This window comes from Acanthochromis polyacanthus, chromosome 13 (genome assembly GCF_021347895.1).
Source record: "Acanthochromis polyacanthus isolate Apoly-LR-REF ecotype Palm Island chromosome 13, KAUST_Apoly_ChrSc, whole genome shotgun sequence".
Taxonomy (NCBI): domain Eukaryota; kingdom Metazoa; phylum Chordata; class Actinopteri; family Pomacentridae; genus Acanthochromis; species Acanthochromis polyacanthus.
The window spans coordinates 16159869-16184696 of NC_067125.1; the positions used below are offsets into that span (position 1 = coordinate 16159869).

The 24828-nt window shown below is 39.6% G+C and overlaps 1 long non-coding RNA gene across 1 annotated transcript in view; it reads left to right on the plus strand.

Moving 5' to 3' along the window:
• The window catches only part of LOC110955996 (uncharacterized), a 75117-nt gene that overhangs the window by 33365 nt on the left and 16924 nt on the right, over positions 1-24828 (plus strand). Inside the window, exon 2 of the long non-coding RNA XR_007945834.1 lies at positions 6249-6390. This is a non-coding gene — a long non-coding RNA (uncharacterized LOC110955996). The remainder of the gene's footprint in view (positions 1-6248; positions 6391-24828) is intronic.

Here is a 24828-nt window from a genome sequence, read left to right on the forward strand (position 1 = left end):
AAAAGTACATGTCATGTGTTTCAAGTGCAAGTCAAGGGCTTGCATCCATGTGTATTAGCATAAACAACTTACATAAGCTAAACTTTTCTCAGAAAATTACTCGCCAACAAACTGCAGTCTGGAGTGCAGCTGCACAAACTTCAACAGATGAGCTCTAAGTGCATGTGTTTGTGTAAATGTGTGCATCTGTATGCTGGCATGCATGGGCGTGCATATGTTTTCATGCAGCTGTGGCTCCACCATCAAAGAACTTTATGTACTTGAAGCCTATAAAACATAGATTTTAGTTGAGCAGGCAGGTCTCGAGTCACCTCGGGAAAAAAGCCCCCCGTTGAGCTTGTTGACAGCTTCTCTCATGTTCCATTTTGACTCGTGACATCAAACCGATATGCAGACACACAAATGTGGACATGTGCACACACACACGCACACACCTCTGCAGCTGTGTTTATACTCAACTTGGAAAGGATGCCGTGTACTGTATGAACTGTGAATGCATCAGAAGCTGGTCACTTTCCAGCTTGCAGTTTTTTTTTTTATCTGAGTGACAGCTGAGTTGCTCTTGTATTCTCACAATCTCTCCTGCTCTTTCTTTTTTATCTCGTCTCTCTTTTTCATCATGCATGCTCCTTTCTTCTCTTTTGCCTTTTATCTCCCCTCTCTCCTCTTCTATCTCCATGCAGCCAGAAACGGCTAAAAGAAGAGGTCATTTATAGATTCACAACTCACAACTTGACAACTTCTTTTGCACAGGAAGTCAGTTGAGGTGTGTTGGGGCTTTCACTGTGTGCCTCCTCTGCGTGGGCTTCTCAAACTCTCCAGCCTACTCTATACTTTTGATGCATCGTGCACCTTGTACAGTACATGTACTGTGGATGCAGACACACACCTACATATCCACACACACACGATGTGGGACTTTAGAGGTCACTGTGCTAACCTGTACATGACATTGCCATGGTAACTGCTTTAAAGCATAGATTAGGAAGGAGGAGCAACCGTCAAATAACTTAGAGTTATGGAGAGTTGCCTCTTCTGTTCAATTATTTTAGTATTTTTTTGGCTTTGTCACCTTATCTAACAATTTGTATGCCATATAAAACCCTTACATTCCCTGAAAGTCATCTGGATAGAGAGTGAAAAGTCTTCTATCATTGTAATATATATTGAAATAATCAGTTAAAAGTAGAAATGCCCTGAGCTCAATGTTAAGATCAGGGCCAATTACAGCAACTCATAATTGATTGGTATGGACAGGAAGCTGGGCTAGATTCTTTGTTTACATCTGTCTTCTTACGTGTATTGAAAACAAGCCAATGAAGTAGCTCTTATGCAAATGGGATACAAGAAGTTTGACTTGGTTTATCTTAAGAGCTGGCTGGTGGTCATTAAGCCTCAGAGTAGGCTATTTCATTGTGCCCCGTTACTAATTAAACTCCTACTTTGCTTTCTTGAAAACACAGAAGTTTCTGCATTCTTAAGCCGTGATAGTATTGAACTGTAAGACTCTCCACCTGGTGGCGCAACCGATACTTGAAATCTGTGTTATCTGGGGGAAATGGTGTGTTGTATCAACCCGGTCTCACGGGGATTCGTGAAACTGTCACGTAAGTTTTAGTTTCGGTTTCGTGCGCACCAACACGATTTCATCATGTTTTTCGTGCCGCTCACCACGAAATGTTTTTCGCTGTGGTAATCACATCTGAAAGTGGTTTATACCGGCGGATTCATGACGATCTAAGCTGTCCATCGGCGTATACTGCTTGTGTGATTGCGTTTGCGGCCGCCGGCCGCCGGACATTCTTGAAATTCCTATGCAAATTGGTAAGTGTACCACCGGCTTATGGTTAGGTTATGGTTAGGTTATGGTTAGGGTTATGGTTAGGGACGATGTCATGCAAAATATAGCGTTGGATTCGCCACGGTTTTACATTAAAAATATAATATACACATTCTTTGGTGGCACGAAAAGTCCGCCGTTTAAAATACATTGGTGCGCATTTCGTGGTGAGCGGCACGAAAAACATGACGAAATCGTGTTGGTGCGCACGAAACCGAAACTAAAACTTACGTGACAGTTTCACGAATCCCCGTGAGATCGGGCTGGTTGTATCAGCGGATACTAAATAATAAATGACCTGAATTGGATCTGGAGCGACAAAAAATAAAAGAAGAAAAAATAACCTCAATGTGGACATCCTTAATTAACCATAATTAATATACGAAGTTTAACAATCTGTTTCAAAAAGCTTGTAATAAAAGTTACATTGCACATTGGTGTGCTGTCAAAAAGAAAGTGTAGGTTAATTGGTAACTTAGAGTAAAAATTTAGTGTAAATGTGTAGTATTGTTAAGTGCTATGGCTCTAAAAAATATTTTTAAAGAAATTACTGTAAATGTCGGTGTCATTGTAATCCATAATCATATGTAATATGAACACCATTTAAAGATCAGACAAACACATACTGTCCATACATGGAAAAGACACAGTCACATGCACAACTCACACTCACCTTGGGAGCTTACCTAAGCGGAGGTGTGCTGTGACCCTGTGTTCTAGCAGATGGTGGTTGTGGGCACTACCTGCAACAACCCAAGCAACATTTTGCTTCAGATTTTACAGACACCTGGCATGATACACACAGTGTGTTTTGAAATACAGTGATAATCACAACGTAAAGCATAAAATACACCATCATGTAGCATGTTTGTGTCTATTCAAACCAGATTTAAGCTGATCTGTTAAATTTGCACCTTGAGAATGTATGTAGTTATTTCCCAAATCTTACTTATTTTCAACCATTTTAATGTAAACCACCCCATGATTTGCTATAAAAGAAAGCTCAGATGGAATGATATTTACTCAAAATTTGCATTAAAAAGCAGATGTAAACATGTCTGCCTAATAACAGTAGACATTGCTGGCAACATATTTTTGTGGCCTGTTTTCTAAAGGAAGAATGGAGCAGAAAGGTAGACGAAGAAAACTAATGAGGAAGAAACTACAGTCTGCTTTTATCTCAGGAATAATGAAGGGGATAAAGGATGATCTGTTGTCTCAAATGGCAGCACAACACTTTTTATCCATAATCTGCTGATAATAGAGAACATATTTAATAGATTATATGTACTGAACTAGCAGTGGTTTAGTCTGTTTTTGCTCACTAATCCTGAAGTAGTTGCGTGCAGGTTTTTTGTATTTCATTAGAGAGAGAGAGAGAGAGAGAGAGAGAGAGAGAGAGAGAGAGAGAGAGAGAGAGAGAGCGAGAGAGAGAGAGAGAGCACTGTAATGGGACAATAGGAATACCACAGTATGCTTTATCACTTACCCAATTATGTGGGTTTGCAAAACTAATCTACTACTCTATTAAAACAAGAGACCCTACAGCTCAGGGTTAAACAAAAGCAAATTACATTACCCTGTCACACACATACACTTCACTTTTCCTATACACTGAGCCATTCTGTCAGCCAGACTTGTTCCCGTTCACCCATATCTCCACTGAGATTTTAGAAGAGCAGTCGTGCATAGAGTTTAAGTCAGCTCTGAGACGATATGGATATGTAGTTGCTCTTTAAAAATCCCTTGTTTCTTTTGAACTTTCCAGTTTCATTAAAAGTTGATTTGATAGAAAGGCAGCGAAGTGTTTCCTTTTCTCTTTTTTTTGTTCCAGTGAAAGTAATGGGGGGTAGAAGTACACGGGATACAGAGCGTGTATGTGTGAGAGAGTGTTAGGTTCTGGTTCAGATGTTCTATATTTTCACATACAAGTCAAATTCACAAAAAAATTAAATAAAATTTGAACACATCATCACCAAGTCATAAAAATTGGATGAATTTAGTTTAAAATGTAGACTTTACTAATATTTAATTAACAAGTATGCACAAGGTAACACTGGCATTGATTGTGTGTATACCTTACCAATTGCTTTTGCTGTTGCTACCTGCCTTTGGTGAGCAGAAGAAGAGTTACCACCCTGGTGGAGGATGAAGATCTATTCTATTTTATGACTCTGCCAAGGAATGTGGTGGAGTTATGTGACGAGCGGTGTTGGTTGGTCTGTCTGTCCGTCTGTTTGTGTTTCCGTTAGCAACATTACTCTTACAGACTTACAGATTTGGAAGAAATTTTCAGGGAAGGTCAGACCAAGGACCAAGTGATTAGATTTTGGCAGTGATGCGGCTTATAGTCTAAATCCACGAATTTGTTAAAGATTTCTGTATCGTTGAGCGATAGCAGCACAGCATCACTGTAACTATGACAACAAGTGAACACTACATCAGCTACCAGCTGATGATCACATGATTACGATCCTACTACAAACTGACCACTGCGGACATATCGGGACTTATCTGTTGGAAATGATATAAGGAACAACTGATTAAATTGTGGAGGTGTTTCTGAGTCCCATCATTTCCCGTTGCTCACTACATATTTAGGTCACGTGATTCGGTATCCGTACATAGCGTACACATGCATAACACAAGCCTGTATTCAGCACAAGGTCATTTAGTTTGTGAGTACATCTGCATTAAATGGCTACATTCTATGTTGCTATGATTTCTGATCATCAATAACTAGTAAACAAATGCTGCATTTCTGACAATGCCATATGGGGAATGAACAGCCTTGGCGGAGTACTGTGATCTCTGAGTGCTTTCCTAGTTCTTTTCTGGTGTCAGATGTTACGTCTAGTTGATTGCCAGAACATGAGAGTTTCCAGAGTGTTGCACTGTTCCAAGAATGTGCTTGACCTGTCAGTAGTGTTAATGTTGTAGCTGATTGATGTATATCTCTGACTGGTGTTGACAGGCCTTCACCAGCCTTTCAAAGCCAATAAGTCTTTTTGCATTTCTGTTACCAGTTTATTCATCTGACTATTTGGCAAACAAATAGAATTAGAATTTGCATTTCCATTTAAATGTTTTTTTAATTAGTTATATTGTCAATTTCGGGCAAAGGAAAGGATTACAGCAACAGTGCCCTGCAGAGTGAGAAAAATAATGACTACACAACACAAAAATACATAAAACTCTTACAACTGCTTTGTTTCACAGCATAAACAGGTATTTGATTATATTGTGATGCACCTCACAGTTTGTCACTGTGTGTATATTATTTTCTATTCCAAAATAGGACACAAGGGACAATATTCTTCTAGCGCTGAATCACATACAGTAATATTTCAAAGTGATAAGACTAAATGAAAAGTTGTAAGACTGCATATGAACAGGCTGTCAGTGCAAGATATCCAAAAATTACAAACAGAAAACGGAAAACGAAGAGATTCCCCTCTACATTCTGACTGATTGAAAGAACGTCCAAAATAAATGTTATCTAATAGCATCTCTTGAGTTAATTTTTGCCTTTCCAAATGTTTGCAAACATTTGGATGAGTTGCTTAATCAATTTAGGTATTCTGAAGCAAACATATTATCTGTATTTCCAAAGTTTGAAAGATCCTCTTAAGTTTTTCTTTAAGTAAATTAAGCTAATTTGCTAACAAAAAAAAAAAAGGCCGGAGCATTTCTTTGTGTCTAAGAAATCTCAGTGACCTTCACCTAAGTGACAATACTTTTCTGTCACCACTGTGACCTCCTCTTTGTCAGGGGTCAACGTAGAGATTCAGTGCCTTCTCTAATTCACTCCTCTCTCAATCTCCCTTCCTTCATCTACTACGACCTCAAATCCCAGATGGCTTTTTTCTGCCTCTTCTCCCTCTGTGTGTCTCTCTATTCCCCTCTCGTCCAGCCTTTCTCTCTGACCCTTGACCCCGTCTTTTCAAAAGTTGTTTGAAGTTTCGACTCTCACTTCCCTTGTCTTGTCAAAAAGAAGGACTGTGTAATTTTCTCTTAATCTCTTCATCCCCTCCTCCCCGAAAAAGAGCTCTGTTACCTGAGGATGGAGGGAGGAAAGGACCGAGAGAGGAAAGCAGGGAGAAGGACAGAAAGGGTAGCCTGTGACTGCCCCTAATCAGGCTTCCCTTCCACTCTGTCTTTAGGCTATTTTTCCATCTCTTATTCTTTTTCTGCATTTTTTTTTATATCTTGTTCACTGAACTCAGAAACTTTACTTAATCTTAGGTTAAAATAAAATGCATTAGAGATGAGAACCAGAAATGAAATTACATGAAAACAGCTGTGGTTCATTAAAAAGAATCCTGAAAAGATGAGAAGTGTGAAGTCATGAAAAGATACATCCATCTTGTCAAATTTCCAATTTTTTTCCTCCTCTTTCTGACTTCAGATTAGCACCACCAGTGAGTCTAATGTGGAGTGAAGAAGTGGTAAGAAACGAGGGAGGAGAGGAGAGACGGCGGACGTGATGGACATTGGCTGAAGAGTCTGGCCTTTCGGTAATTGTGCTGGCCGCGGAGCAGAGGTCAGAGGTAAATGCCACACGTGGATATGTCCTACTCTAATGAGTGGGAGAGGGTATGACATGTTCGCAAACACTCTCATCCGTGGACACACACACACACTCTCACACACCCACGGATGGACAAATCAGTTTTTTTCCCCAGGCATTAACATGCAAATGTAGTCGGCTACAAGTACACAAACATGTTTTCCCAAACACGGGAGCGAGTAGGTTATTTTGGAAATGTGCACCATCACAGATACTAGTTACTTTATCGGGACTGTAATCATTCATTTCCTCCAATGTTGGTGATAGATTCTGATCTCCATCAGATTATTGTTGTATATTTGACTTTGTCTAATAAGTTCAAGGTGTTGACTTACCTCAGTAATAAGAGACAGCAGTCTATTATTAGAGACAGACCCAAGGTACGTTTCTTTCTCTGCATCACCATGTTTTATTGGATTTTTTTTGTTTTTTAATAAAATACTAAGTAAAAAAGTTTATTTCATTGTAGACACACAAAAAGACAAATTTTCTTACCTTTTCTCTCACTGTATAGAGACAAAAAAGCTTATTTTACAACTTCTGTCTGTCAGGATTATTACTGCACAGGAGAAGGTAGCGAAATGTCGACAAGGCAGAACTTGCTTTAAAGCAGTTTTCCTTGTGACAAGTGAATATACCAGGAATTTAAACCTGATTAGAACAAACAGCAAAGAGAACTCTTCCTCTACAGAATTTTTTGATCGCTCTGATTTTTTTTTCAAGCTTGTCTACCAATCTCAAAAAATCTCTAGATTTTCAGTGCAACTGCACCGACGCTTGCCTGTTAAAAAAAAAAGTACAATTATAAAGTAAAGAGGTATATTTGACTAAATCCACATATTCATGTCGCGTCCTTTGCTTACCAACGCAAGAGCTGGGCCAGATGAGAACAGAAAACATTGCATCAGTCAAATACGAGCACTGATTGTCTACATTTCAGTAGACAAGGATCACATCAGTGATGAGAAGATGGAAAGCAGTGTGTAAACACTCAAAAAGGGTACAAATACCTTTTTTTGGAGGAAAATAATCCGATACAATCGGAGAACATGTTTCTGTATTCAGAATATTTAATGTGGCAGCAAAACTTCTATTACTTATTGCCTATGCAGGTACATGCATACCAGTTGTGAGTGCCCAATTCAGTGAAAGAACATATGCCCAGATATTTGTGCTTTAATCAAAGGGAACCAGCTCAGCAGTGATGTAAACCGTTAGTCTGCAGTTTCTATCCACCAACCAACTCTCAGTTTGTTGCTGACAGTGAAAATCTCTCTCTGTGTTCGTGCCATCTACCTTTTATTTATTGCCAACTTGACTCAGGAAGGGTAGAGTCACCCCAGTGGAAGTTGCAGTTCCACAGATGCCAGCGTGTTGTGGGCAGGTTGGAACATAGAGTCACATGCATGCATGTTTGGGTTTGCATACACGTGACATTGCCTCATTTCTGTTTGTACCTATACAGCATGACTACATATATGAGATCAACGATCGAGTGCCAGCTTGAGCATTCACCTGTGTGCTTAAGAGTGTGTGTGGTCCTGACCCCCTGCTGTTTTAACAGATGCCACCCCCTCCTGATCCAACATGTCTCCTCTCCCACTCTCTCGCTATGTGTTTATTACATACCCCACACAGAGTTTGTGTCCTACTCAGAGCTCAAATCATTTAATTTCTCCACTTTTTAATAACCTCGCATTTGAGACATGCAACGTATCCTGTTTGTAATTGCAAATTGTCCCTCAAACAGCATGTAGAGGTAACACTACTTGTAATACAGTATAAACGTGATGTCTTGCAAATGGTATACTATCAGTTAGAGAAAAATAAAATTAACAAAATAACAAAAGCTTATTTCAGAGAGAACTTTAGCTCAGTTAGAAAAATAGGTAAGGAGTTGGGTAAAAAACAAAAAGAAGAAAAAAATGCCTACACTCTGCCTTTGTCACGACCTTCAGTGTTTTGCAGGATATTGCACTGAGGGGTTGCTGACGGCAGATTGAGCAGTGCCCTTAATTATTACAGGACCATCAAGGAACACTTTGTTTGCAAACGTGGCACCTCTCATAACTTAGTTCTACCTACTTAACAGTCTACTGAACAGTCCTTTATCCCACGCTGGATGAAAACACATCCACTTGATGTATAGTTAAGCTCTGCACTGGCTTTGGAAGATCATTTGCGATGCCACATTTGTGATGCAAATTGTTTATTACCAAGCATTTCATGCAGTAAGCTCCATGCATGTCAATCTAAATGTAACAGAGGAGATGTAAGTGTGGTGTAATCTATGAAACCAATTAGTATTGCAATCCCTGCTGTTTTTGTGTGTGATCATGTGTGTGCTGAGTGAAGGATATCCTGCTGCTGTGAATATAATTAGAGCCTGTGCAGGGCGTGAGGTCTCACACAGCACATACAGCAACACCTCTGCGTGTGAAACATAATATTCATGATGTGTCATTAAGTATACAGAAAAATGACAGCCAACGAAAATTTCTGCAGGGTTTGCCACCATGTTTCATATTTGTGACATTTTATATGAGCACACATGAAACCATTTTACTCTTTAGATGTAAAGGCCGGAAAACAGTTGTGACATTTCTTCTCTATATGTGTTGGGTTCTACTATGTGCATGTATTTTTATTGTGTTTCATAATGGATAAGAATCTGAACATCTAAATAGTGTGTCTGTGTTTGTATGAGTGTGTGCATCTGTATGTGTGAATGATTGTGTGTGTGTTTTTCTGATTCTGTCCTTGGCTGTCATTTGGGATTATAATAGCTGAGTAGTCTGTCCTGTATGGTAGTTACAGTGGAACAAGTGAACAAGTCATAAAGCACAGGCACGCATACACACACAGACACCGCATTACAACAGACTGTGGTGAGAAAAGCAGTTATTGTCTCAGCATAATATTTCGCTGTTATGATAACCGTGTAGCACCAATTGTTCCTTGACCCACAAAGACAGAAACTTTGTTACTATCAGACACAAAATGGCTGCTATTAAATGGAGGTCAACTGATCTGAGGGCAAGTATTCAGGCACAAAATGGCCACTGCATGAATGTGGATGAAAGGGCTGTTAAACCTGGTGAATCTAGTGCCATACACTGGCCAGGGACTTTTTAAAATTTATTTTGTTCTGTGGAAATATGCCGGAGAAATCGTGAAATATAGAAATCCTTGGCGCATAAATGCAGGACCAGACAGCAAGAGGGGCAAATGAGCTTTGTGAAAACGTACAAATTCAGCTGCCGCTAATTAATTATCATGTGTGTGAAATACAGTGGCAAGAAAAAATATGTGAACCTTTGGAAATTTCATAGTTTTCTGCATTAGTTTGTCATAAAATGTGATCTGATCTTCATCTAAGTCAAGGGTATTGACAAATACAATGTGCCTAAAATAATAACACAACAAAATTATGATCGTTCATGTTTTCATTGAGAACAACCAAGAAAAACTCATAGTGCTAGCAGAAGAAGCACGTGAACCCTTTAGTTTGTCAACCTCATCAAAGGTAAGTGTAGTCTGGTGTTAGCATACGTAGAGTACATGCAGGGCCGGACTGGGAAAGAAATTCAGGCCGGGAGATTTCCAATCAGTCCGGCCACTTCCACCACCGCAAGGGTTGTGTCACGTGGGATAATGCACCAAAATTTTGTTTGTTTTCCTTCCAAAAATATACCTTTTACAGTTATGTTATAGCAATTACAACACTACTAAACAGACAGTAAGTCTATTAAACACAACCATAACGACAGCTCCATACAGTAGAGTGCTCCATAATCTTCGCTCCTTCCACTCTCTCGCCTCACTCTCATATCACCGCTCTGCAGTGCATGCTTCCCCGTTCTCACGATGAAGGGGCGGGCCATAAAGCCACTAACCAATCATGGCACGTTTCTTCTAAAAAAATGTCACTTTGACCAATCCCTATCCTTCTGATTTAGAGCTCAGAGCACTTGCTTTGTGTGAGTGACAGGAGGGTGGGCGTGTACTCTGTAAGGCTTCTACCGCTGCTGTCTCTGGCCTGTCTTCCAAAAAGCCGATCATCTTTTTTTCATTGGCCTGCCAGTCCGTGGCTGGCCTGTCCAGGCAGGCCAATAAGGAGGCAGGCCACCAGGAAAAGTCCCGCCTCTCCCGATTGCCAGTCCGGGCCTGAGTACATGGCTCCCATAAAGAGCTTGCAGAGGATCTACGATCAAGAATTGTTGATTTACATAAAGCTGTAAAGGGTTTAAAAAGGATTTCACAGACTTCAGACATTCACCAGTCTACAGTTAGGTAAACAGTCTACAAATGGACACACTTTGGGTTGGTGCCCAGTCAAAATTACCCCAAGAGTACTACAAAAACTCATCCATGAGGTAAAGAAACCACTCCAAGTGACAGCCAAAGATTTGAAGGCGTCATTGGAACTGGCTAACATCTGTGTTCATGAGTCTACAGTACATAAAACACTGAACAAGCAGGGTGTCTATGGCAGAACACCATGATGAAAGCCACTGCTAACTAAAAAGAAGATTGTTGCATACCTGAAGTTTGCGGAAGAGCACATTGACACTCCACGGTGGTATTGGCAAAATGTTTTGTGGACCATTAAAACAACGACTGAACTATTTGGAAAGAACACACAGCACTACACTCTGGTGTAAAAAGCTCACTGCATGTCATCATGAAAATATCATGCTAACTGTAAAGTGTGGTGGAGGAAACATCATGATTTGGGCCTGCTTTGCTGTGTCAGGGCATGGCCAGCTTGCAATCATTGAGGGGAAGATGAATTCCCAAGTGTATCAAATTCTTCAGGATAATGTGAGAGTATCTGTATGTCAGCTGAAACTCTGCAGAAGTTGGGTGATGCAACAGGGCAATAACCTACAACAAAATGGCTGCAGAAAAACACAATCAACCTTTAGGAGAGGGCCAATAAGAGTTCAGACCTCAACTCAATAGAGATGCTATGGATTGACTTAAAGAGAATCATACACGAGACGCCCAAAGAATATGAAAGAGGTTAAGTTCTGCCGGGTAGAATGGACTATAGTTCCTTCTGAATGATGTGCAGGTCTGATCCACAGCTACAGGCAGGACCTATTTGAGGTTATTGCTGCTAAGAAGGGGTTAACCAGTTGTTAATTCCAAGGAGTCACTGCTATTTTGAATGTTGAATAAATTTGTTCAGTAAAGACACAAAAGATCAGATTTTTTTGTGTTGATCACATTATATCTATTGATATCCTTGATTTAGATGAACATCTAATCACATTTTGTAACAAATTACTGCATAAAGCCATGAAATTCCAAAATATTCACATACTTTTTATTGCCACTTCATGATGCTGATAATCAACACATTATTTAAAAAAAATTCAATCATCTGTTTGCAGCAGTAGTTGAGGTCAGTTTATCACCTTGGACAACCTCAGTCCTCCATCCTAAATGACAAAATAAGTTGTCATTGCCTTCCAAAATGACCGATTTGACCCATAATGGCCATGTTTCTTCAGGCAGTCACCTGAGGATTTAGTTCTACTGTAGCCTTACTAAAAAACTGTTAAAGACTGTAGCTAGACTCAGGGGAAGCGCAAATCCGATACACTGGCTGAGGAGTTATTAAAAAAAAACAGACTTGTGTTAGGCCTTCATTAGCATAGGTGTGCTGTTTCTGAAGTAGTGGTTAGACTATGAACTATGATCCAGGAAAGGCCTTTTGATTAATAGCAGTTTACCAGATGCCAAACCACAGCACAGCAGCTACAAAACTTTGACAACACATTTTACAAGCCTGGAATGCAATTATTTTATCCTCTGTTGTAATGATTGCAAGATCCACAAGAAAAAAAAGAAATATGAGATTCACATTACAAATGTTCTACAAATTTGTAGACAGATTCGATTAACCAACACAGCATTATTCTTTATAAGTTTGCATTACATCACAGCACAGTTGAGCCACATTCAGCATTTTTACTGAACAACCCTGCATGTATTTGCTAGAGTCCTCTGCTTTGGCATCCTCACTGCGTCAATTTAGTGATTTTATCGAAATGAACTTGAGGGCTTTTCAATGCAGTGCTATTGTATGTGTGAAGACGACCTGGTGTTGTTCACCTACTTTTCAGAATTGTGAATCTAACAATATATAGTTTAATTTGTTTGCATGTCAGAAAAGTTGTAGTTGTATATGATAATCTCATCTCTTTCTCAAGACTGTTCTTTGTTACCTGCCGAAGAATAAATCTATCAGGGGACAATGCATATGTCAGTGGTCCGCATGCTTTAATATGAACACCTACATTGTCCTCTTCCTCTTGCTCCTCATTTCAAACATTACCATATGAATGGAAAACAAGCAAACAAAACAAATCACTATACTATGTGACTAAGCGAGTGACATCCTCAGGCAGGAGCGACTTGGCACAACAACAACAAAAAAAACTGCTCTGAGTAATAGAATCCAAATTTGTGAAATTGAAGTTTGGAAAGTCAAAAAGGCCCACACAAAGGTCTCACAAAGGCGCACATCAAAATAGCTTTAAGCAAACGAGCTTTGCCGAGACTGAAACTGGGGAGGGTTGAAAGAAGTCCTTTCATGCATTACTCATCAAACCAGCACCACTGTTCTCTTATCATTACCCAGCAACCTAATGTTATGTGATGTCATTCATAATGCAGAAAGAGCAAAGAGAAGACAGTGGGCTTACATTTATTAATATTTATGCATTTCAGAACCTTGAAAGATGCTGAGATCCTGCTGGCCAAGACCTTAATCAAAACATGAAATATGCATACAGATATTTGTAAAAACTCTGCAGTGTCTCATTTGCAGTTGAAATATTTGAGATTGAATATATTATGTTTCTGTGCAAATTTGTTCAAAACTTATAACTTGACAAATGACACCATTGTGAGGGACCATTCTTGAGCAGTTTGTTGAGCAGGATTAAAAAATATCCTAAGCGTCTTTAAATTGAACATTATGGTGATTATGATACGGTGGAATGCATATCTATTCTGTGGGCATGCTAGCTGCTTTTGCTTCGTGCAACTGTTGCAATTGTAGCATGTTTGTAGTCCTGTATTTGTGCATTCATACATGAACAGAGCATACATGTATCTGGGTGTGTTTCTGGCTCTGTGTGTGTATTGTTTGGTGTGTACTATCGGCACGTGTGTGCAGCAGTTCCCTGCTGTTTTGTAATTAAAGCTGAAGTCAAGTCTAATTTCCCTTACTTTGCAGTTCTAGAGGTTAATTGCATGAGCCACAGCGCCCCTGGCAAGCTCTTTTCCATTTTAGTACTTTCCTGTGCAAACTAGAGAAGATTGTTAGTAGTAAATGAGAGGATGTGGAGATGCAGTAATAACAACACCATTATCCTCATGGTACATGAAGAGAATGGGGTGAGGCAGGGTAACTAGTTAGCCTCCATGCAAATATTAGTGAGGCCAAAGCAAATGCTAATGGTATGAAAAGATGCTTAGGTACAGTTTTAATGATGAATTGCCTGATTGCAAATGTGTGTGCAGTTGTATGGACAGAGTGGGTGGTCTTGCAAAAAAAACATGGCGTGGCATCCACAAATGCCCAATCTCAACATCATGGAGACAGTCTGGAAATACATGAAAAGACATAGGCTAGTAAGAACTAAATCACAAAAAGCTTGCTGTAAATTCTGAAAGATATTTAGAGCCCACCTGCTAAAAACTTTGAAAATGTGTGTACATGAATACCAGCAGAATTTGTGCTGTGTTTAAGGCAACACGTAGTCACCCCAAATACTGATTTTTTTTCTGCAATCTGTAATCACTCCAAATAGTGATTTTTTTTCTGCTAATCACTCCAAATAGTGATTTTGTTTTTCCGGCTAATCACTCCAAATAGTGATTTTTTTTTTCTGCTAATCTCACTTTGTTTTTTGTTTTATTTGGTTTATTTTCCTCAAGAAAAAAGAAGCTTCTGGCATCTATAAAGTTTGCACAGTGCCGTACATAAATAGGTTTAATAGTATGTGTGTATTGATTTCTTTATGAAGGGCAGGGCAGGGGACTTTACGAGCTTGATGATTTCTGACAGAAATCCCTTTACATCACACCGGGATTGCAAAGCAGGTTAGTTGGTGTGTGTGTGGGTGTGTGTGATGTTGTGTGAATGTGCATGCATAGAACCTGTAGGCAGTCAAAACTTTGGAACTGACAGACAATTGCTAACCTTCTCACCACACAGCCCCATGATTGGCATCTCAGTGGTGAGAAAGTGGGTGGCGGGAGGACCAGATATTACAGCAGAGGTCAGGGTTGAGCAGAGTGAGCAATCACTTCAGTCCGTGTGTGTGTGTTTGTCTGTGTGTTTCTGTAGACCGATTTGTGTGCGGCCGTATCTACCTTCCCTTTGCAATTTCCCCCTAGTGATGATATCAATTTAGCTGAAGGACACTTGCTATTGAACTGCAGAATTATCATTTGATGCCATTCCATACCAATACATTTTCCTCACCCTGTAACAGCAAATAGACAGAATGACAGATGGACTGATAGATGGATAGATAGATAGATGGATAGACCCTGAGTTTAATAATTACTGGGAAAAATTTGAAGGGAAGCTGTGGATGCAGTTTTCTCTTGGCTGCCTTGTTTTACTGCTGCCATTAACTGTAGTAAATTGTAGAAAAGAGACTTATTAACTCAGACAGTCCATCTTGCCTGAGGTTACCACTCTTTCTCCCTCATAACCCTTTTCCCCATTCATCTTTGTATCCATCCTCCTTCAGCTACTGTAGTTGAGAACGTGTTTCCCTAACCTACATGAAGCATTTTGAATTTGGTTAATCCTTTAGACTTTGTTACAGTAAATACATCAGTGCCACTGCATGTGCACACACGGAGCCGATTTTTGCCTAATTTAGTAATTCTTGTCCTGTTTGTTTAATCATGGTTTTATGCATATGAACAACACTTATCAAATAATTTAAATTGCCTTCGACAGGGACTAGCGTTCATTCGCAAAACGATGCATTTTATCCTTTAATTAGCAAGGTCTGACAATAAATGCTGGAGACACAAGCATCTGTACAGATTAAATCGATGCACTTGGAATGCCAGAAGTATTGTTCCAATTTTGATTGAAAATGAAAGTGAATGGCGTGTTGAGGGAGAGGGAAAAAGGAGCAAAGGCCTCAATGGGAAACAGGCTGAACATTCAGCGTTGCTGTAATTATTCTTTAATGCTTTTAACTGTCTCTTCTAATTGGACTTTCATATGAGCCCACCTTGGTCTTTTCCCAGGGACTCTGGTTAGCAGAAGTCAAATGTGTCATTAATGTGTGTGTGTGTGTGTGTATGAGGGAATAGATGGAAGCATGTTGTCTGGTGGTTTGAGCAAAGCTCTTCGCTGTCAGCTCATTTGTCTTTATCATACACAATCAGAAGGGCCCCACAAGGAGACAGCCATTACCATCTAGTTTCACAGCCTCACAAAAGCACACATACACATTTATGTGTGAACCGCAACCTGGAGTTTAGCTTTATGACACAGGTACCCACACCATGCACAACGGCAGCTTTTCAAACGTATTCTCACATTCAAAGAAATTCAAACAGACCAGCAAACGTATGCAATCAGGCCTTCGCTCATTTGAAAATCCTCATTATGTACAAAAATGTGTGCGGTCCAAATGTACTGTCACCCAAGAATAAATTATTTTGAGCCGGAGACAGTCAGCATGATAAAGCTGATTCATAATTTATCAGGACTAATAGCCACCTGCCTATGCCACTAGCTGTTATCTGCCGCAAATTATGGGCCCAGAAAACCCTATGTTTTGACGGAATGTACATGTGGAGTGACGGGCTGAAAAATAAGATGAATTGAAAATGAGCATCTTTTTTTGCCCCACGTAGTGCTTTTAGCAACAGGGTACATATACAGTATGTACTATGTGTGGTTATCAGAGGAATGTCTCGAGGCTACAGATTGTGAGATCGTAATGAGAACATACTGTAAGAACACAGGAATTGTTCAGCACATATTTTCATAACTCTTGGTGCTTTTCAGTGACCGCAGATACATTACTTTCTACTTTCTGTGGCTTTTTGCCTTTACACTTTATTAAATCCCTACACTGATTCCAACCCATTCTTTTATTAGAGCACCTATATCTGCAATGGTAAGAGGCATGTACTGTATGTGTACTGTGCATATCCACACACCTACACACAAATATCAACAGTGATGATCTAAGAATAAACTGGTTTCTGGAGTTCTTCCATCTTCTGATTGGTCAGATTTGACTTTACTTGCATCAGCGAGGCCTACGGTTTCTGTTCCTCGCTTGTTTGTTTCATTTGTCCACTCATTTTCCTTCCTATATGTTTAAATAATAGAAATTTTTGAATTACGAGTAAAGATATGTTTACTGGCACTGATACTGTTCTAATCAATGGGTAGTGGGTTGGGTGCATTGGTGACCAAACTAAAATAAGATTTATTTTTCATCACACTGTGTTTATGTACAAATTTCAATCAATGGTAAGTGTGTTAGAACGTTAAAAGAGTACTTCACAGATTCAGCAACATTGTCGGACCCACAAAGGATCAAAATGCATGCAGCAAAACCAGTGATATTGTCTGTTTCATACCACATATTTTTCTTTCTTGTCAAAACCTTGCCATCTACATTTCCCACAATACAATTTGACTCCTGACTGTTGAGTTGGAGATTTGGGCATGTTTTGCTTGTAGAGGCTAATATTGCCTGGAGCGGCTGGCCACAAGCAGAGATGAGAAGCAGGCTACAATAGTCCTGTTTGCTCACCTCTTTTTTACTCCACACACCATTTTTTTCCCATCCTTTTTTAAACTTTTAATCTCCCAACTGTTACTGATTCCCTAGAGACAGTTTATCAAAATTCCCCAGCTTCCTCTGGGGATACAAAATGCTTTATGCAGCTTTTTTACATATGCGTCAGTGCCGGTTTAGTGAATTTGATGTGTAAAAATGTTGATGCTCTCCTTTAAATCAGCAAGTTTTATTTCCACAAACACTGATTCAATTAAGGATGGCAAATGATAATGCAACAGAAAGTGAAAGCACAACATGGTACAAAAATGGTGAACAAAATTAGTGAAACTTCATAAGGTGAATTTAATATTTTGATCCTTTTGATGGCCTCCATTCTGAGTTGTATTAAGATGAGAGAGGGTTTGTTTTATCATTGCTTAAGCGCTTTACTTATTAAACCTTTCACCCTTCCTAACTACGGTACATCCACCTCTTTAACACCCCAGTGTCTTTATCTATTCATGGACTCATATGTATCAGGAATATCCGGATTTCTGATATACTCTGTGGGCCTGGAGAGGGAATACAGTGACCTGAACTTTCAAGCTTTTAATCAAAAGTTCGTGAAAGTTCAACCCAAATCTGTTCCAACACACCGACATAATGCAGATAGTTTGACATTGCCCATCACTTTGTCATGTGATGGAAGGTCTAACGACACACTCCTTTCGAATCCTGTTGCAGTAGTAAAACCAAATTTATGACCTACATCTCATTAACTCAAATGATTGTAATAAAACATAATGGCAGAAGTAAACCGGTGAAATGTGCAAAAAATGTGTGTTCTTGATGTTTTATAGAACCTGTGGGTTTACTGGGGAAATGGTGTACAGTACATGGTGACTTGGATCATAATGGTCTTCATATTGGAACTCAGGAAAGTCTTTCTTCAGTTTTAATATTGGCAAAAGAGGGAACTTCCACAGCAGGTGTTCCCACAGTGGCAAAGAGTCTGAGATTAACTAATTTTCACTGAAAGAAGACCTGCAAACCGCAGACGTTCATTCAGACCAAGGAAGTTACTGAAGTTGGCATTGAATGTACTCTCTATTTAACATGGAGTTTCACTCCTGGACCCCAGTCCCCAAATCCAAAATGGCAAAGTCAAGTGGAAAAAGTAATTTAATTTTGCTATGGGTTATCAAGATTATCGAAAGGGAAAGCAATTAAATGAAGACCTGGCACAAACTTTTTTGCCGAAATAATTTCTGAGTCTGCTTCAATTTACTGTCACTGTCAAGATAGTTCAACATCTCATTTTGACCCGTGTGTGGATGTATGTGTGTTTTCTCAATGTGTCCATTTAAAAAAAAAAAGTACCATCACCCCAATTTGTCCTTTTGCTAAGTGCTTCAAAACATCCCTCAAGTTCACTGTCCTTCAAATGTGTGTGCACAGTGTTAGATTGTGGATGATATAAATAATTGAAGACGTAATTACAAAATGTAATGTGATGACTCACAAACCTGTGCCTCTGTGCCTACACTCTGGACATCCCTGATTTATAATTTACAGCCACACACCAAGTCCTTTTTTCGACTTACAGATCTCATCTCTGGTATGGGCTGGATTGGTGTTAAAAATTAATTACTATAGAGATACAAACTGAGCCAATGATAATGACACCTATAACCTTATATTAGTTACATAAATACACTGCACCCCCATGCACTTTACCCATTCACCACTGCAAATAGTCTCAGAGTGCATATATTAGAAAAGATTTAACTAAAAGAGTTGTGTGCCTGTGCCCAACCAGACAAACCACAAAAAAGCTAATTTACACACACTGTGCTTTTTCTCTCTTAGTCTGGAGGTATCGGCGCCAACAACAATTTGTCAAGTGTCAGTTGCTGGCTAGATTTTAGCCTGCTGCACCGGGGAACTTTGCCAGTCCACTATTGGTACGTTGGCATCGGGACTTAGCTGATCAACAGAATAGAGGTAATAATAAGAGGTGGAGGAGGCACAGACACAGAGGTGTGAAAGTGACTCAGCCTGCATAAGTCATTTGTGTTTGTAGTTGTATGTGGTGAATGTATTTTAGCTTACGGCACCTTTTATTATATGAATGCCTGCCAGATTGTGTACTTTGTGTTTGTCTGTGCTTGTGTGAATGTGCATCTCTTTTCACACTGGCATAACTCGTGCACAGAGATAAATATGTGATTGATGCATAATAATGCAATCAAAGACTGTCAATCTTGCCTCTGCTAGGTGACTGCTCCGTCCTACTGGTAGTTAATTCTGACTCTGTGACAGCCTTTATAGTCTATTTGCCTTTGTTTTGGCTGCATACTAATGATGTTCAGAATATGAATGGAAAGTTTAGGTCACCCCTTTGCATTGTCAACAACAACACGACAGGCCCGCACTTGCTCAGACTTAAGAGGGGAGTTTGTAAGAAAATAGCGAGGCACACAAAGGCATGCATGCAAATAAACAGACAATTAAGCACAAGCAGACATGCCAGCACAAATGCACACTCGCAATAACTGAAGCATGTACTCAGGACACCTGTTCATTATTTCTCTCAGTAGGGAACTTAGTTTCCTGCCACACGTCATGTTGTTACACCCACATATGTACTGTGCATCATGGGTGTGTAGTTGTGTTTGTTTACATGCTGGCTTATACACTGGTCTTTCAAATGTTTTATAAAAACATTCATTTTACAAGGTTATTTTCTGCATTTTTACGTTAGCGCATCAGTAGGCCAAATTATATTTTATATTTCCACACTAATTTTACAAATTGTGAAATACTCTAGTGAGATATATGCTGTTAGAGAAGTAGCAATATAACAGGCCACTTCCCAAATACTGCTAATGAGGAGAAATATTGTCTTTGGTTTAGCCAAAGAATCAACAGAAACAGCAGTGTAGATGGAATGCAGCTTGGCAAGGGGCAACCATGCCAAAAAGTGAGGATGCTGACAATTTATCTAAAAAATTCTACATCATTGCAAGTGGGAGTATCGCAGCAAGACACATCAGCACGATCTCTCACAATGAGATGTTTTGGGTTGGACAGGTGTTTCTAGATATATTGTCCAAGCTCCTCTCTGGAAACACGCAGATTTAGGACTACACCAAAGAATACAGCAGATGAAACTCACATCAACTTGACTTCCTTTTCAGATCATTAGATTTCCAACAGGTTTGGCAGAAACCACTAGGAATCTAATACACCCATCTACAATCAAGAGAAGTCCACCCAGTAGTGGACTTTACTGAAGGCTCTCAGCCAGAAAGTCATCCCTCTGACATGGAAACAAAGCCAAACAAGTCACTTATGCACAAACACAGAAGAACTGTAGTGCAGAAAATGGCAGCAGGTGCTCTGGGTTGATAAGTCAAAATTTGGAATATTTAGCTCTATCAGAAGGCAGTTTGCTTTCCAAAGGACTGGAGTGTGCTACAAGGATGAGTGGTTTGTGGGCAACAGGGTAGAATGATGGAGGTTATTTACAGTTTTATGGCTGAATTTCTGCAAGAGAAGTTGGGGAGAAGACCCCACTCTATATGCCTGTCAACTGTATATGACGTTGGGCCTAGTTTGAATCTGAGTTTCGTGGACTGGAAAAATTGTTTTTCTGCCCTTTAAATTCTTAAGGCTGGGTTTAACTCCAGATTCAACGTCTAAAAATGGAGTTTTGTTAAAGGGGACATTTCAACATGGCTCTGATTTTGCAGATGTCCAGTGTTAATGGACAGAGGGTCTGATTGACCTATTACACATCTCAGTACATTTCTTTACAGGGTCAACTGTGATGCTCTTTGGAGTTTTCAAGATCCCCTCCAGAGGACACAAATCTCAGACTTTGGTCTATGTTTTACATTCCAAAAAGGATTTGGGTTTGTCTGGTGTCTTGCCGTGATAACGGCACTAATGAAGGTCTGGAATCTTCTTTGGTGTTTAGCCCTGTGTGAGAGTGTGTTGATCAAACGAGAGGCTGGAGCCGGCTTGAGGTTGTCATTACACATGAATTCATCATTGCAGAGATTTGGAACAAATATCGCAGGAAAGAGTGTAGCTGGAACTTTGTAATGAAGCTTGTCACCTATTAGTACCCATTAAAATAAAAACATTTTGAAGCTATATCAATCTTCTGCAAATTAATATCTACACTAATTTCTCCAACCATTTTCACCTATCTGCTTTTTGGTTAAATCAGTTCCTATCATTTCACAGCACAGACCTATCAGATAATGAAATGAACGGTAGAACGTAACCTTTCTGTGATACTAATTGTTTTTCAGCCATGCAATGTGTTTCTAAGGTAAATTTCTGCATTGTGTCAAACATATGCAAGGCTAACATTACATTGCATACCACTTAGCATAAAAAATGCTAAACAATGTGGTCGATTTTCAATACAATGAGAAAAAAAAATTAAGTGCAGGGCACCTGTTTCCAAGTACACTACAGTATATGAACTCTTCACTGAATAAAAGAATAAAACAGTGACTTTCCTTTAGGGGCAAAGCACACTGTTATTTTTTTACTTCTTTGTTGGTAATGTGTGGCCTAGTATGTAATTGTTCTTATTTAAAATGAGAAAAGATCTGAAAACAACAACAACAAAAGAACATAAAACAAAAACTGCATAGCCTTGTGGTTAGCCCTTACAATAATCAACAGAGGAGCTTCAAAGTAAAGATGAATGAAAATACCCTGAAAATGACCTAGGTCTTTGCTTTTATACTGTTATATATCTCATCACTTTTCTAGTGTACAGCAAATTAGAATTTTATCCAAGTTCATAAGATCCACCATTGGCCAACATAGAAAGGACAGCCATGGAAATAGTAGCCATTTACTTGCATATTTATTGCCCTTACATCTTTGAGGATCACAGAAAATCTTTAAACACAGTAGTTTATTCTTTTGTTACGAGCATGATCATCTGTGCGGAAGCCAACAATATAAAATCAATGATGTAATTTGCTGTTGGTTATGAGTGCAAACAGAACCGACCTGGCCTCATGACCTCATGCACTGATCTGGGTTTAATTCTGTCATATAATTTTGCACGACACTGGTATTAAACTGTGAACTTGTTTTTGTGAAGACTGCGGAATCAAGATTGCTGCTTTGCCTTCTCAACCTGAAATAATGCTTTTCTCAATCTCAGAGACGCACTGAACATGATTGTGGAGTGCACATGCATGTTAAAGCATTAACTTTTCACGAGGCGACCAAATATAGAACAGGAACACTGTATGTCTTGTCTCTCCTCCAGGCATAGCAGTGACTGTAGTTTCAAATGAAATGAGTAACAACATCTTCTATATCTACTCAAAATCTGGTATAAATCCAAGGCTTCTGGTATGAACAGGTCAAACATAGGCTGGGATCGTGTTCGTTATTCTGTGACAAATATAGGGATTGTAAAAATAGAAAGACAATGTAGGCAAGAAACAGACAATAAGATGGAGAGAGAGAGAGAAAATAAACAAGTAAAGGCAGCAGAAATATGAAAACTGACAAAAAAGCAGGGATAAAACGATGACTTTGAGAGAGGCAGATAAAGAGACAGTTGTTAAATCCATGAGTTTTTTATGAGAACTAACCCTAATCATCTCTGCCTCATAAAATCCTCCTCTTCTCCATCTCCTCCTCCTCTATACAGGCATTAAGATACCTGTATTATAGCAACTAAAGAGGATTTTGTTCAGGGATATTGGCTTATGTTTAATTGAAGATGGTGCAATTAAAGCTTTCTTGTTGCAGTGAGGGAAATGATCATGGATTTTGTGAACAGATGAAATATACATTGCGATGAAAGTTGAGAATATCGGATACTAGGCAAAAAATCTAATGGATTAATCTATATCATCAAAACGTGTGCGTGTGTGTGTGTATTTGCTTCACCTTGAAGCAGCAGCAGGCTGAACAATCAGATATTTGATCTGGGCTTAGAAGGAAGATTTAATCCCCGGAACGGTGAAAAGGTTTTCTCCCAAGTTGCATTTATGCAATTTTGCCACCTAGTGCAGTTCTATAGAAATGCTTACTGCAATTTCAACACCTGGGCCAGGATTAGTGTGTGTTGGTATCTATTTGTGAGCATTTGTGTATTTGTATGTTCATGTGTGTGAGGTCTGGAAATCGGTCTGGTCTGGTTTGTGAGGCGGCAAATGCCTCAAAGCAACTGTCACCCGTAAGTGTGAGAGGATGCTTTAAAAAAGGATGGAAACATGAAATTCCTCCTTTGAGTGGAGCTCCTGAGGGCAGATGGCACAGGGGCACACACACATATAAACAGAGAGAGAGGCAGAATGTGAAGTCACCAACAGATTAATACCTGGATGTGTGAATACATTTCTAATTTCATGTCATTTCCAGTGAACAAGACATAAAAGAGAAATGGCACAGCGTAGAGAATGTGATGTATTTTAGAGGGGCATTACAGAAGACATGTAGGACAAAAGAAACACTAGAGAATGCACGGAGAAAGGAAACGGAACAAAGACCTCGGGATAACATGTTGATTATAGGACAAAGAGGGTGACTTCTGTCTGTGATGTAACTTCTGCAGTGGTGCGACAACAAACTGAGGACGTAAAACTACACTATGTTGATTTAAATACCCCACATGTCCTCTGGGCATAGTATAGGGGTTACCCGAGGGATTCAACTACAAACCATGACTGAGATTTTGCCACTGCTTTACTGCCACTGGTCTTTTTAACAGCCTTCATAAAAAAAATAATGTACTTGTTTTCAGTGAGTAAAAATGTCACTAAAAAATTTCAACATGATGGACTTTAATGAGTTTAATGTGCTTTTTTAATTACAATTTAGTGGGGAAAAAATACACTTTCTTTCCTTAATTAGCTTGTTAGGACTGTCAGCATGTCTGTCTTGAAACAATGGGGCATCGCTATTGTTTTTCCTTTCCTTTTCTCATCCTCCATTCCCCCGTATGCTGCCTTCTCTTCTCTCACCGCATGTAAACACTGCCAGGACTTGGTGCTTGGTTAAAGGGATGGACACAGTTCACAGACCTTGGGGCCATCTGTTCCCCCTGATTAAAGGGGAGTGTAAATATCTCTCTGGCCAAATATTGATATCAATTCAATGAGAGGTGCCATCTTGTTGCTTATCAGAGCCAAAACTGTGTGTATGTGCAACTACCTTTCAATATCTGTGCGTGTCTAGCCATAAGACAGGCCCATGGGCAATGACACTGCCGACTCATCTCATCTCCTCCACCTCTACTCTCCTGAGTCTGCGTTTTCATCATTCAAATGACTGCGTTTGTGTGGGCGCTGCTGCCGGCTGTACGTGTACTTTCCGTCCGCCCGTGTGACTCCGTTTATGTGTTTATGCATAAAACATGTTGATGTGTTTGATTTTGCGGCTCCAAAATGACTAGGTGGCCAGACTGCTATCAGATGTAGTCAGTCCCTGCCTGAGTTGGGTAAATAAGAAGCAATGAAGGAGCCAAGACTAAAATTCTCTGGTGGCCTCACAGCACTGGCCTCAGTTTAAGCATCTCACCAGCCAACATATCCACAGCATAATGAGTTTGAATCTCTCTGGAGTATTGGGATGAATCT